Source organism: Giraffa tippelskirchi, chromosome X (assembly GCF_054371585.1).
Source record: "Giraffa tippelskirchi isolate mGirTip1 chromosome X, T2T-mGirTip1v1.2.pri, whole genome shotgun sequence".
Taxonomy (NCBI): Eukaryota; Metazoa; Chordata; class Mammalia; order Artiodactyla; family Giraffidae; genus Giraffa; species Giraffa tippelskirchi.
The window spans coordinates 44,272,074-44,284,787 of record NC_137289.1 but is presented as its reverse complement, the minus strand read 5'-3'; the positions used below and the strand labels follow the sequence as shown (position 1 = coordinate 44,284,787).

At 35.5% G+C, this 12,714-nt stretch overlaps 1 non-coding gene across 1 annotated transcript; it reads left to right on the top strand.

The window, feature by feature from the left end:
• Positions 1-268: 268 nt before the first annotated feature.
• LOC145537236 (U6 spliceosomal RNA) lies at positions 269-375 on the top strand. Its single transcript, XR_014076268.1, has one exon. It is a non-coding gene; the product is annotated as a U6 spliceosomal RNA (small nuclear RNA).
• The last annotated feature ends 12,339 nt before the right edge of the window (positions 376-12,714 follow it).

The window sequence follows — 12,714 nt, the reverse complement described above, 5'->3', positions numbered from 1 at the left end:
TAAGATTGCCAAAGAACTATAACTGGCCTAAGTTAATAATTCACTGAATCTCACTTTAGTGATCTGAATGAACTAGGAATAACTTCAGTTTGCAGTAAAATTTCTATTAAATGATAAATTCTGAGAAAACAAAAACAATAAGAAGTAAATTATTTCACTAAATTATTAAAATTTTTATTTTAAACTTCATTTGTATCTTTATGTTCCTATGACTATATTTAATAGATTTGATGGAAAATACATGGATTGATAAATTTGACAAATATGAGTGCTCGCTTCAACAGCACATATACTAAAATTGGCATGATATAGAGATGATTAGCATGGCCCCTGCATAAGAATGACACACAAATTCATGAAGCAGTCCATGTTTTCAAGACCTTTGGACTGTAAAAAATGACACATATGATATTAAAGTAAACAAACCAAGACTTTGAAAGTGAGCATTAAGAAATCTAGGATTGTTACAACTCAACTTTTCCTTCATATAAACTCAAAAAAGCCCCTCAACCACTGCCTCTTCTCAGGATTTCCATCCTTAATGGAAGGCATGCAAATAAGTTCAGAAAAGGAGAAAGGCATTCATTATTTGGCGTTTGATATTCTTGAATTCTACTATTCTTATTACAGACTGTCCAGCATCATATGACAATATGAGGTTTTATTTTCAACGTAAAATCTCAATATTAAGTAGCAAAAATATGGCTATAAAATGATACCTTTTCTATTTCATCTATGCGAAAATATGTAGAAGTTTAAAAGTCATTCTGTATGAGTGTTAAAATAACTCATGTGTCTGACTCTTTGGAATCTTTACATTCTTTCTCTTTTGTTTCTTAAATTTCACATGCTATATATGTATGTTATTTATAAGATTTACCACAAAGACCAAAAGGAGTCTCAAATCCTCTACTTTCATAACTAAAATTTTTGGTTTCTAGATATCTCAAAATATTTATATTAATTATATATATATATATATCCTAATAAGAAAACACATTAGCCTCTGGCTGCTTCAAGGCTATATTTGATGAGTCTTTGAACTCCTAGCTAAGGGCAGTAGAGAGAATAGCTCTGTTCTCAGTAGTGTTTTTCCTGACAGTAGTTTTGCAGGGCAGTGCCAGGACATCTTTTAAACACATGAACAAATGTATTTGTGATTAAACAAGGTCCAGGCTCTGCAATGACAACCCAGCAAAGAGCTTCGTGCCATTATCTTTCCACCTATTTCATAGTCTAGTTTTTCCAAGATATTCTCCTAAGAAAATCCTTATCGGGGGAAAAAAATGAGTTGTATATGGTTCATTCTGTCTAGTGTCTTAAGCTGTGTTTCTATGGCAACATTTAGAACTTGAAACTCTTCAAAGACTACCATTTCTCATGTTAGACAACAAACTTTTTAGGGAAACTGCTGAACTCATAGTAATGACTTAAAAAAACAGTGAGACATTTTTAAGAATTTGTTTTTCTCTATATCTGCAGGAGGCAGGAAAAAAAGGAAAAATGTATCTTCTGGCACCCCTTTTCCTTATCTACTTTCTCACTTCAAACAGGTTTCTCATTGTGTATCTACTCATATTTTCTTAAATTGAAAAATTTGAAATAATACATTTGTGGTAGGTTTTTGAGGCTGATCAATGTTCTTAAGTCAAAATGTATAGCACAATAAGAGATACTTTATACTACATAGTCTTAACCTTAAAAAATTACATTTGTTATTTCATTTGAGCCCCCATTAATCTTTTCAAGTATATAGATCTGCTTAACAGATGTATGATTAAGTTATAATGGAGTGTTTGCCTGAAGTAAAGTGTGTATTAAAGTAATGGTGGTTCTAGAACCTATGGTTTCTGACTTTAAATTCTGCTCTCTACCAGGTAGTCTTCTTGATACTCTATTCATTACTGTGGTCTAAGAATGTGGTAGATCTTAGATCCCATTTCACAGTTTCATACTCGGTTCACCATGGACCCTGAGGGTAAAATCATATTTATCTCAACTTTAGAGAAATATGGAACTATGGTTAGTCTGATTACAAGTAAATATAGGAGGCACTGTGCTCATTGCTGCCTGTTGCTCCTACTCTGTGTCTATAAAACAAGCAAACTAGTGGCTTTTTAAATGTTACATTAACATTTTCCTCAACATAGATGTATTATAAATCTAGTGGCATAATTATGAGAAAAACTCATAATGTGAGTTTGCATATTCAGTAGTAGATTTTCTGGCTTACTTAATATATCTGTTGTCTGCCAGTTTAAAAGGTTGTATACATGTGATATAGGTACAAACATATTCCTTCTTATAAATATTAGACAGTTCAGTTCAGTCGCTCAGTCATGTCTGACTCTTTGCTATCCCATGAACCGTAGCACGCCAGGCCTCCCTGTCCATCACCAACTCCTGGAGTCTACCCAAAACCATGTCCATTGAGTTGGTGAGGCCATCGAGCCATCTCATCCTCTGTCATCCCCTTCTACTCCTGCCCTCAATCCTTCCCAGCATAAGGGTATTTTCAAATGAGTCAGCTCTTCACATGAGGTGGCCAAAGTATTGGAGTTTCAGCTTCAACATCAGTCCTTCCAATGAACACCCAGGACTGATCTCCTTTAGGATGGACTGGTTGGATCTCCTTGCAGTTCAAGGGTCTCTCAAGAGTCTTCTCCAACACCACAGTTCAAAAGCATCAATTCTTCGGCACTCAGCTTGCTTTATACTCCAACTCTCACATCCATACATGACCACTGGAAAAACCATATCCTTGACTAGATGGACCTTGTTGACAAAGTAATGTCTCTGCTTTTTAATATGCTGTCTAGTTTGGTCGTAACTTTCCTTCCAAGGAGCAAGCGTCTTTTAATTTCATGGCTGCGATCACGATCTGCAGTGATTTTGGAGCCCAAAAAATAAACTCAGCCACTGTTTCCACTGTTTCCCCATCTATTTGCCATGAAGTGATGGGATCAGATGCCAATATCTTAGTTTTCTGAATGTTGAGCTTTAAGCCAACTTTTTCACTCTCCTCTTTCACTTTCATCAAGAGGCCCTTTGGTTCTTCTTCACTTTCTCCCATAAGGGTGGTGTCATCTGCATATCTGAGGTTATTGATATTTCTCCTGGCAATCTTGATTCCAGCTTGTGCTTCTTCCAGCCCAGCGTTTCTCATGATGTACTCTGCATATAAGTTAAATAAGCAGGGTGACAATATACAGCCTTGAGGTACTCCTTTTCGCATTTAGAACCAGTCTGTTGTTCCATGTCCAGTTCTAACTGTTGCTTCCTGAACTGCATACAGGTTTCTCAAGAGGCAGGTCAGGTGGTCTGGTATTCCGATATTTTTCAGAATTTTCCACAGTTAATATTAGACAAATTAACCTCAGAAAAATTAGACTTTATTTAGTTGAAAGTGTCTGGCAGTACAAGTTGTCATTAAATCCCTTTTGTTTTTTTAGCATCAATGTTGTATTTGTACATCCTTCTAAAATGCATGAGTCTTCTGATTTTTATTCAAATATCTAATCTGTCATTTACGTCAGTGGAAGAATTCCAAGGAATACCAAAGAGGTCACCAATCTTTATTTATAGCCTCAAGGGTAGAAAGGGACCCTTGGAATGGTCTAATTTTCTCTTAATGTGTAAAAGTTATTTTGTTTTCTCCTTGGCAGTTTCAGTTTAAGGACTTTTGGTACTTACATTATTCCTTTTATTCCTTTGAGTTTGTTGTAGTACAGTGAAATAATGAGTCATCAAGTAATATATGATGACCTGAAATAGTTGCTGTAGCTTCCCAAGATGACAGACATAGAAATAGTTTAAACCCTGACATCTTGATCATTTCACTGAACAAAAATCCAAAGGAATAAAATTGTCAAAAATATGATGAATTGTTGTAATGTTGAGAGATTTTTAAAGTGTTTAAAGGGTGTTTTGATAACCAGATCTAACAGTGAGTAGGTAAATATTAACTCTGAAAATTATTTGTCTCCAATAATAAGTTTTGTCTGTGGATGCCTAAGACATATTAGGCAAAAAATCCATATAAATGAAATGGATTAATCTAGCAAAATGATTAAGCAAAACAGCTCCCTCTCTAACATTCAGAATTCTCCTTAACCTTGTGATATCAGTTCAGTTCAGTTCAGTCTATCAGTCATGTCTGGCTCTTTGCGACCCCATGAATTGCAGCACGTAAGGCCTCCCTGTCCATCACCAACTCCCAGAGTTTACACAAAGTCATGTCCATCGAGTCGGTGATGCCATCCAACCATTTCATCCTCTGTCATCCCCTTATCCTCCTGCCCCCAATCCTTCCCAGCATCAGGGTCTTTTCCAATAAGTCAACACTTCGCATGAGGTGGCCAAAATACTGGAGTTTCAGCTTCAACATCAGTCCTTCCAATGAACACGCAGAACTGATCTCCTTTAGGATGGACTGGTTGGATCTCCTTGCAGTCCAAGGGACTCTCAAGAGTCTTCTCCAACACCACAGTTCAAAAGCATCAATTCTTCGGCGCTCAGCTTTCGTCACCGTCCAACTCTCACATCCATACATGACCACTGGAAAAACCATAGCCTTGACTAGACAGACCTTTGTTGACAAAGTAATGTCTCTGCTTTTTAATATGCTGTCTAGGTTGGTCATAACTTTCCTTCCATGGAGTAAGCGTCTTTTAATTCCATGACTGCAATCACCATCTGTAGTGATGTTGGAGCCCCCCAAAATAAAGTCTGACGCTGTTTCCACTGTTTGCCCATCTATTTACCATGAAGTGACGGGATCAGATGCCATGATCTTAGTTTTCTGAATGTTGAGCTTTAAGCCAACTTTTTCACTCTCCTCTTTCACTTTCATCAAGAGGCTCTTTAGTTCTTCTTCACTTTCTGCCATAAGGGTGGTGTCATCTGCATATCTGAGGTTATTGATATTTCTCCCGGCAATCTTGATTCCAGCTTGTGTTTCTTCCAGCCCAGCGTTTCTCATGATGTATTCAGCATATAAGTTAAATAGGCAGGGTGACAATATACAGCCTTGACATACTCCTTTTCCTATTTGGAACCAGTCTGTTGTTCCATGTTCAGTTCTAACTGTTGCTTCCTGACCTGCATACAGGTTTCCCAAGAGGCAGGTCAGGTAGTCTGGTATTCCCATCTCTTTCAGAATTTTCCACAGTTTATTGTGATCCACACAATCAAAGGCTTTGGCATAGTCAATAAAGCAGAAATAGATGTTTTTCTGGAATTCTCTTGCCTTTTCAATGATCCAGTAGATGTTGGCAATTTGATCTCTGGTTCCTCTGCCTTTTCTAAAACCAGCTTGAACATCTGGAAGTTCACGGTTCACATATTGCTGAGCCTGGCTTGGAGAATTTTGAGCATTACTTTACTAGTGTGTGAGATGAGCGCAATTGTGCAGTAGTTTGAGCATTCTTTGGCATTGCCGTTCTTTGAGATTGGAATGAAAACTGACCTTTTCCAGTCCTGTGCCCATTGCTGAGTTTTCCAAATTTGCTGACATATTGATTGCTGCACTTTCACAGCATCATCTTTTAGGATTTGAAATAGCTCAGCCGGAATTCCATCACCTCTACTAGCTTTGTTTGTAGTAATGCTTCCTAAGGCCCACTTGACTTCACATTCCAGGATGTCTGGCTCTAGGTGAGTGACCACACCATCGTGATTATCTGGGTCATGAAGATCTTTTTTGTACAGTTCTTCTGTGTATTCTTGTCACCACTTCTTAATATCTTCTGCTTCTGTTAGGTCCATATCATTTCTGTCCTCTATTTAGCCCATCTTTGCATGAAATGTTCCCTTGTTATCTCTAATTTTCTTGAAGAGATCTCTAGTCTTTGCCAGTCTATTGTTTTCTTCTATTTCCTTGCACTGATGGCTGAGGAAGGCTTTCTTATCTCTCCTTGCTATTCTTTGGAACTCTGCATTCAAATGGGAATATCTTTCCTTTTCTTTTGCTTTTCGCTTCTCTTCTTTTCACAGCTATTTATAAGGCCTCCTCAGACAGCCATTTTGCTTTTTTGCATTTCTTTTCCATGAGGATTGTTTTGATCCCTGTCTCCTGTACAATGTCAAAAACCTCCATCCATAGTTCATCAGGCACTCTGTCTATCAGATCTAGTCCCTTAAATCTAATTCTCACTTCCACTGTATAGGATGAGATGGTTGGATGGCATCACCGACTCGATGGACATGGGTTTGGGTGGACTCCGGGAGTTGGTGATGGACAGAGAGGCCTGGCGTGCTGCAATTCATGGGGTCGCAAAGAGTCGGACACGACTAGCGACTGAACTGAACTGAATGGTCTAGTGGTTTTCCCTACTTTCTTCAATTTAAGTCTGAATTTGGCAATAAGGAGTTCATGATCTGAGCCACAGTCAGCTCCCGGTCTTGTTTTTGCTGAGTGTATAGAGCTTCTCCATCTTTGGCTGCAAATAATATAATGTGATATAATTACCTTCAATTGTCCACAGCCATTATTCCATGCTAAAATTAGAAATGTGTTCCACTTCTGCTTTCTGAGGGATGAAAAGACCCATTTTTTTAAAAATAAATTTATTTCTTTTAGTTGGGGGCTAATTGCTTTACAATATTGTAGTTGTTTTTGCCATACATTGACATGAATCAGCCATGGGTTTACATGTGTTCCCCATCCTGAACCCCCCTCCCACCTCCCTCCCCATCCCATCCCTCTAGGTCATCCCATTGCCCCAGCCCTGAGCATTTGTCTCATGCATTGAACCTGGAATGGTGTTCTGTTTCACATATGGAAAAACCCATTTTTGAAAGGGAAAATAAAAAGATAATCTGAGCTTTAAAATGCAAAAACGTTTCCATTTTTATGCACATTGAAAAAAATTGCTAAGAAATCATTTGAAAACAAAATTCATTTTGATCTACAGGTGTGACAACTTTTGAATTGCAATGTAGTTTTTTTTCTTTCACGAGGATTTATTAATTGCTGAAAGAGTTACTCATGAGATTTTTAAAAGAGAAATGTGGAAAATCACATCTCCCCAAAAAAGGGCTCAAGTAATTTATTATTACTGCCCTATGATACTCTAGTTTTTGGTTGTTTGCTTCCTTGCTTTTATTTTTTTTTTTACTTTTAGATCAAAATGAATATGCTCTATATGAAGATTTTCTAATCCTTAGAAAACCATCAAAAGGCTCCTCTGGAATTATCTGCTTTTGAGCTAAAAACTAGTCAGATAACAGGTGGCCTGAGTGGGTGAGTATGAAATACAAGGGCTAGAAGACGGAGATTTGCTTACTTAAAATCTTCCTCTAGTTCAGTGTTTAAACTCCTTAATTTAATTAAAATACCAAGCAGTTTTATTTGATTTCCTCTCTGTAATAATCAAGGCATTGACTAGTAAAATTCCCTGAAACTTTCAAGAAATATATTATGACTTGTATTAAAGGTGTACATGTGTGCCTTTGTTGTGTATTTTCAGGGCCACTATTGATGGTGGAAATCAGAAATAGGCTGTGGGAATTTTGTGAAGGACTGAAGAGTTTGTACTTTATTCTGTGGTCAATATAGATTACTTGAACTGATGGATAACATGATCATATCTCATATAGGAGTTAAGTTATAGTGGCAATATTGAGAAGAATTGGAACAAGTAAGAGTCCAGAGGCAGGGAAAACCATGTGGAGACCATTAGAATAGTCAAGACAAAATTGATGAAGGCCAACAGGAAAGGAGGGAATAGATCAAAAAAATTTTTGATAAGCTGATACTTAAGCCTAAGTCATCTGGGAAAACTACCAGTGTATAACATCTCAATGAAATATTGACTACTTTTGTCTTTTCCTTGGAGGGCAGTCCTCATTTAAGTACAGAAGATATTCATCCCTAGAGAATAATGAAGCATTTACTGGTACTTTAACCATGACACAATGAGACAATATATTGGATAGAGTTAAAAATTCTATTTTTCAGTCACCAGCTTCCTATTGACAGAATAAGGCCTTATATTTTAAAACATCAAAAGACTTGGAGATTTTAAAAACTGAAGAGCTCAGACAATAATCATTCACTAATAATAAATCACAATGGACTTCATGGTGGTTAAACAATCTTGAGCACTTGTCAATAAAGGAGAAAAGAGTGATAACTACAAATAGGTTAAACTTTTTACAGTTATTACCTGCATTCTTAAACAGAACAATCAAGCTCAATTCCATGTATCTGAGATTAAGAAAAAATGAAAATATTACTATGCCTATTTCTAATATTACCATTTTTCACTTTTACAGCTTGCCAAATTATCAAAATGATCCTCTAGGCCATGGCTAAAAAAATAAGTATTCTAAAGCACTCTATTTTTTTGTTTTCCAGAATTCTTATGACATATAAGGACATTAAGTACTGCTTTGAAGCAATGCCATTTTGCAATTAAAAATTTATTAAATTACTTCTGAACCAGAAGGTCTGGCCATCCTCCTCTCCTTTTTCCTGTTCTTTGAATTATTTTTTGGACCCTAGCATAAATCAAGGAAAACAGACCTTGTGAATAGAGTATGGGCAGAATGTTTCTTCTTCTGAACATGTATTGGGTTGGCGAAAAATTATGTTCAGGTTTTTCCATAAGATGTTATAGCAAAATCTGAACAAACTTTATGGACAACCCAATGGTAACTGTTAAAGTTTGATCAGATAGTGTGTGCTTGAGAAGATATTTTAAAACTGCATATTTGGGTTCAATGCACAAAGCACACATGAGCGCACACACACACATTTATAAAGACTGGTGTAAAACAGAACTAAATTTAAAGAATCAAACTAACCCCCACTCAAATTATGTCAACCTTCCCAGTTGTATTCATACTTCCATATTCCTAACTCGAATTGGAAAAAAAGAAAGGTGATAGGCATTACCAGAAAGTGCTGTTGTTGATTTGGTAGTGAGGATGGAAACAAGAGAGAGAAAACACACATCTAGTGTTACAGTGGTGTTTAATATTAGCGGCCAGACCATACTGGGGAATGAATAAAGCCTTAATACTAATTATTTAAAAGGAAAGATAGCATTTATTTTGTTTTTTGTTTTTGTTTTTCCTCCTGTTTCAAATTCTGGTGGTCTCGATCTTGTGAGGTTCAAATGAGATGATGAATGTGAAAGTGCTTTACATCAAGTATCATAGATTTTAGAACGGTATACATTTGGGTTTAGGTAACATTTCAAATGATGTATGAATTTTCATCTCTCCTACTCAGACTTAGTTTCTCAGCTACCCACTCATCACTTTGAAAATGTTAACCTTAAGCCATTTCATTTTCATTACGTAACTACTTAGAAGAGCTGTGAACGTAGCTAATAAAATGTTCTTGCTGCCTATGTAATCTGTCAATTAAAAGGGCTTATTTTCATCCATAAAAAGATATCCTCTGAGATTTCCACAGGAATTTGCTAAAGAAAAATTAAATAAAATTTAAATAAAACAGGCAGAAATATTAAATATTGGAAAAACATCTGCTAAACTACAAATTGGAAACACATTGTTAGACTTCTTAGTAAAATGATTGTGTAAATGATTTTGAATTGAGCCCTTCTGTGTGCATGGGTTTGTTTATTCTCTCCTTTTCTCATTCCATACTTAATATACAATTGCTACATGTCCTGTGTCCTTTCTTGGCAATCTGAAACAACATTACTATCATAGAATTTTTTAAATGAAAGAGAATTTAGATTATCCAGTAAGAAAATCACACCTATCTGGAATGTAAGTTCCATGAAAATAGAGGCCATTTTATATTTACAGTATAGCTGCATTCCTAAGCCTAATCGCTTATATATAATGCATAATTCATATTTATGAAAGAGGAAATTCACTTCTAAAAAGACTGTGATTTGCTCAAGTTCACAAAACTAGAATCTAGATCTTCACTCCTAGCTTAGGGCTTTGCCTGCCATGCCACACTGAGTTTCTTTAAGGATGTGATATCATCTTCAAATGAGAAAAAATTAAGTAGGAGGATAACATTTTCTTCATTATTAATGCATAGGACCTATCGCTCAGTCATGTCCAACTCTTTGTGACCCCATGGACTGTAGCCTACCAGGCTCCTCTGTCCATGGGATTTTCCAGGCAAGCGTACTGGAGTGGGTTGCCATTTCCTTCTCCAACTCTCACTAAATTCATTCCTCTGATTATGCTGATATACACTTGGTAAATTATAAATTATACCTACTTCACTTGGTTTATAATTGGACAATATTTGATTACAATTTGACTTAAATTTGGAACCATGGGAAAAACAGTAGAGTTAAGTGACCAAAATAGCAAAATGGGTATTGTCCTCTTTAAACAAGCAGTAATTAATTACTAGATCTAAAACCATATCTAATCCAAGAAGTTTCTTCGTTATCTTTCCAGGAATGAAAAATCTCTGGAAAAAAATTATGCATAAGATTAGTTGATAGATTATATTCTGTGCGGATTAAAAGTATCTGAATTATATGTATATATATGTGGTCCAAAAGGACACATGTACCCCAATGTTCAGAGCAGCATTATTTACAATAGCCAAGATATGGAAGCAACCTAAATGTCCATCAACAGATGAATAGATAAAGCAGATGTGGTACATATATACAGTGAAATATTACTCAGTCACAAAAAGGAATGAAATAATGTCATTTGCAGCACCATGGATGGACCTAGAGACTGTCATATTAAGTGAAGTAAGTCAGACAGAGAAAGAAAAATATCATATGATATCACTTGTATCTGGAATCTTAAAAAAGATACAAATGAACTTATTGACAAAATAGACCCACAGACATAGAAAACAAACATGATTATGAAAGTAGGGGAGGGATAAATGATAAGTTTGGAATTAACAGATACAAGCTACGATATATAAAATAAACAAGGTCCTACTGTTTAGCACAGGGACTATATTCAATATCTTGTAATAACCTATAATGGAAAAAAATCTGAAAAAGAATATATAGAAAGATAGATAAATAGATAGATGGCTTTCCTGGTGGCTTGGCAGTAAAGAATCCACCTTCCAATGCAGGAGACATGGGTTTGATCCCTGAATCAGGAAGATCCCCTGGAGAAGATAATGGCAATCCACTCCAGTATTCTTGCCTGGGAAATCCCATGGACAGAGGAGCCTGGTGGGCTACAGTACATGAAGTCACGAAGAGTCAGACACAACTTAGAGACTAATTATTTTGCTGGACACCAAAAACTAATACAACATTGTACATCAACTATACTTCAACAACAAAAATCAATTGTTTAGAGTGTATACATGCCATTGGTATATCATTATCTTGAATTCAGAGAAATAACTTAAAGATTAGGAAATTCACTTCATAAACTCACACTTATTTTTTTCAATAAAATCAGAAATGAATACCTAGAACCATAAAGAAATATATGTTAAAATTATTAATGGAAGAAAGATAAATTAATACCTTTAAAATTTTGACTGAGATTTATTTAGCATAGATTAAAATTTGCCATTTTTCTCTCAACAGTAACTTTTTAGATATATTTTTTAAGTAAGCAGTACAATTATAAGTAGAAATTGAATCTTTTATAAAACTAGACTATTTAGTATCTATAATTAGTGGGTGGTAACACATTTACATTGAAATTTCTAGATGACATTTTCACGTGTAAGTGTGCTTTTTATATCATTTAAAATGCTGCTCTTTTTAAATTTCAAAGTTCAAAGAAATGAGGTTGCCTTAGAAATGAGATTTTTCATTCTCTTAAAAGAATATCTCATTAACTTTCAGCTGCTTGTTAAATTTTAGAGCAAGGGCTCCTAACATCTTCATTGAAATAAACCTTTTCTTTTTTGCCTACTCAGAAAAAAAAAATAGAAATTTACAATTCATTTAGAGATAAGACCTGTCTCCCTGTCTCCCTCTCCCCTCCCTAGACCCGCCCTGTACCTTTTCCTTATGACTTGGAAACCATATAAACTACTACCTGTGTACAGTAGGCTTCAGCCAGACTTCTCCTTAAGCACCCCCCCTTTTTTTTAAAGAAGTAAAACAGTCCATTGCATATAACTATTTGAAAAGGAAAAAAGAGTCAGACACGACAGAGCAACTGAACTGAACTGAACTGGGTATGCCCTTATTCATGTCATTCAAAGGTTTCCATTTATTGAACATTATTTGTATGTAAATTGAAGCTCCTCTTTCTACCAAATTGGAAAATATGTACTCATACTGATGGTAACAGGTAAGCAGAGCATAATATGAGGCTATAATTATGGCCATAATATAAATAGACCAAACATTCTAGAGATGTCACAACTTTGTGTCACTTTTGGAAGTCTGATAAAACACTTCAATATTTGAAACACAGGTTGACTTTTAAACTATTTTTAATCCATCAGTGGTTATTACATATACAAAAGACAAACATTCTCTTGGTGATTTTCTTTGTAACACATGTGGAAATAAAAATAATGAATATAATAGAAAGAGATAACTTATCTTTATACTGCTGTTCATCTATGCAAGTATATCATTTAGTCATAAAAAGCACTTTCATACACAAAATGTCCCTGAGTGTCATATTTGTATCTCCAAATTTTGCATTCCAAGTAAATGTAAGCTGAAGTTTCATTGAAATAAGAGTTGTGGTAGGGGGAACTCATTATTCTTAAAATTTGTACACTGGCAAATAAGAGAATAAGCCTTTAGAAATCTCAGACAC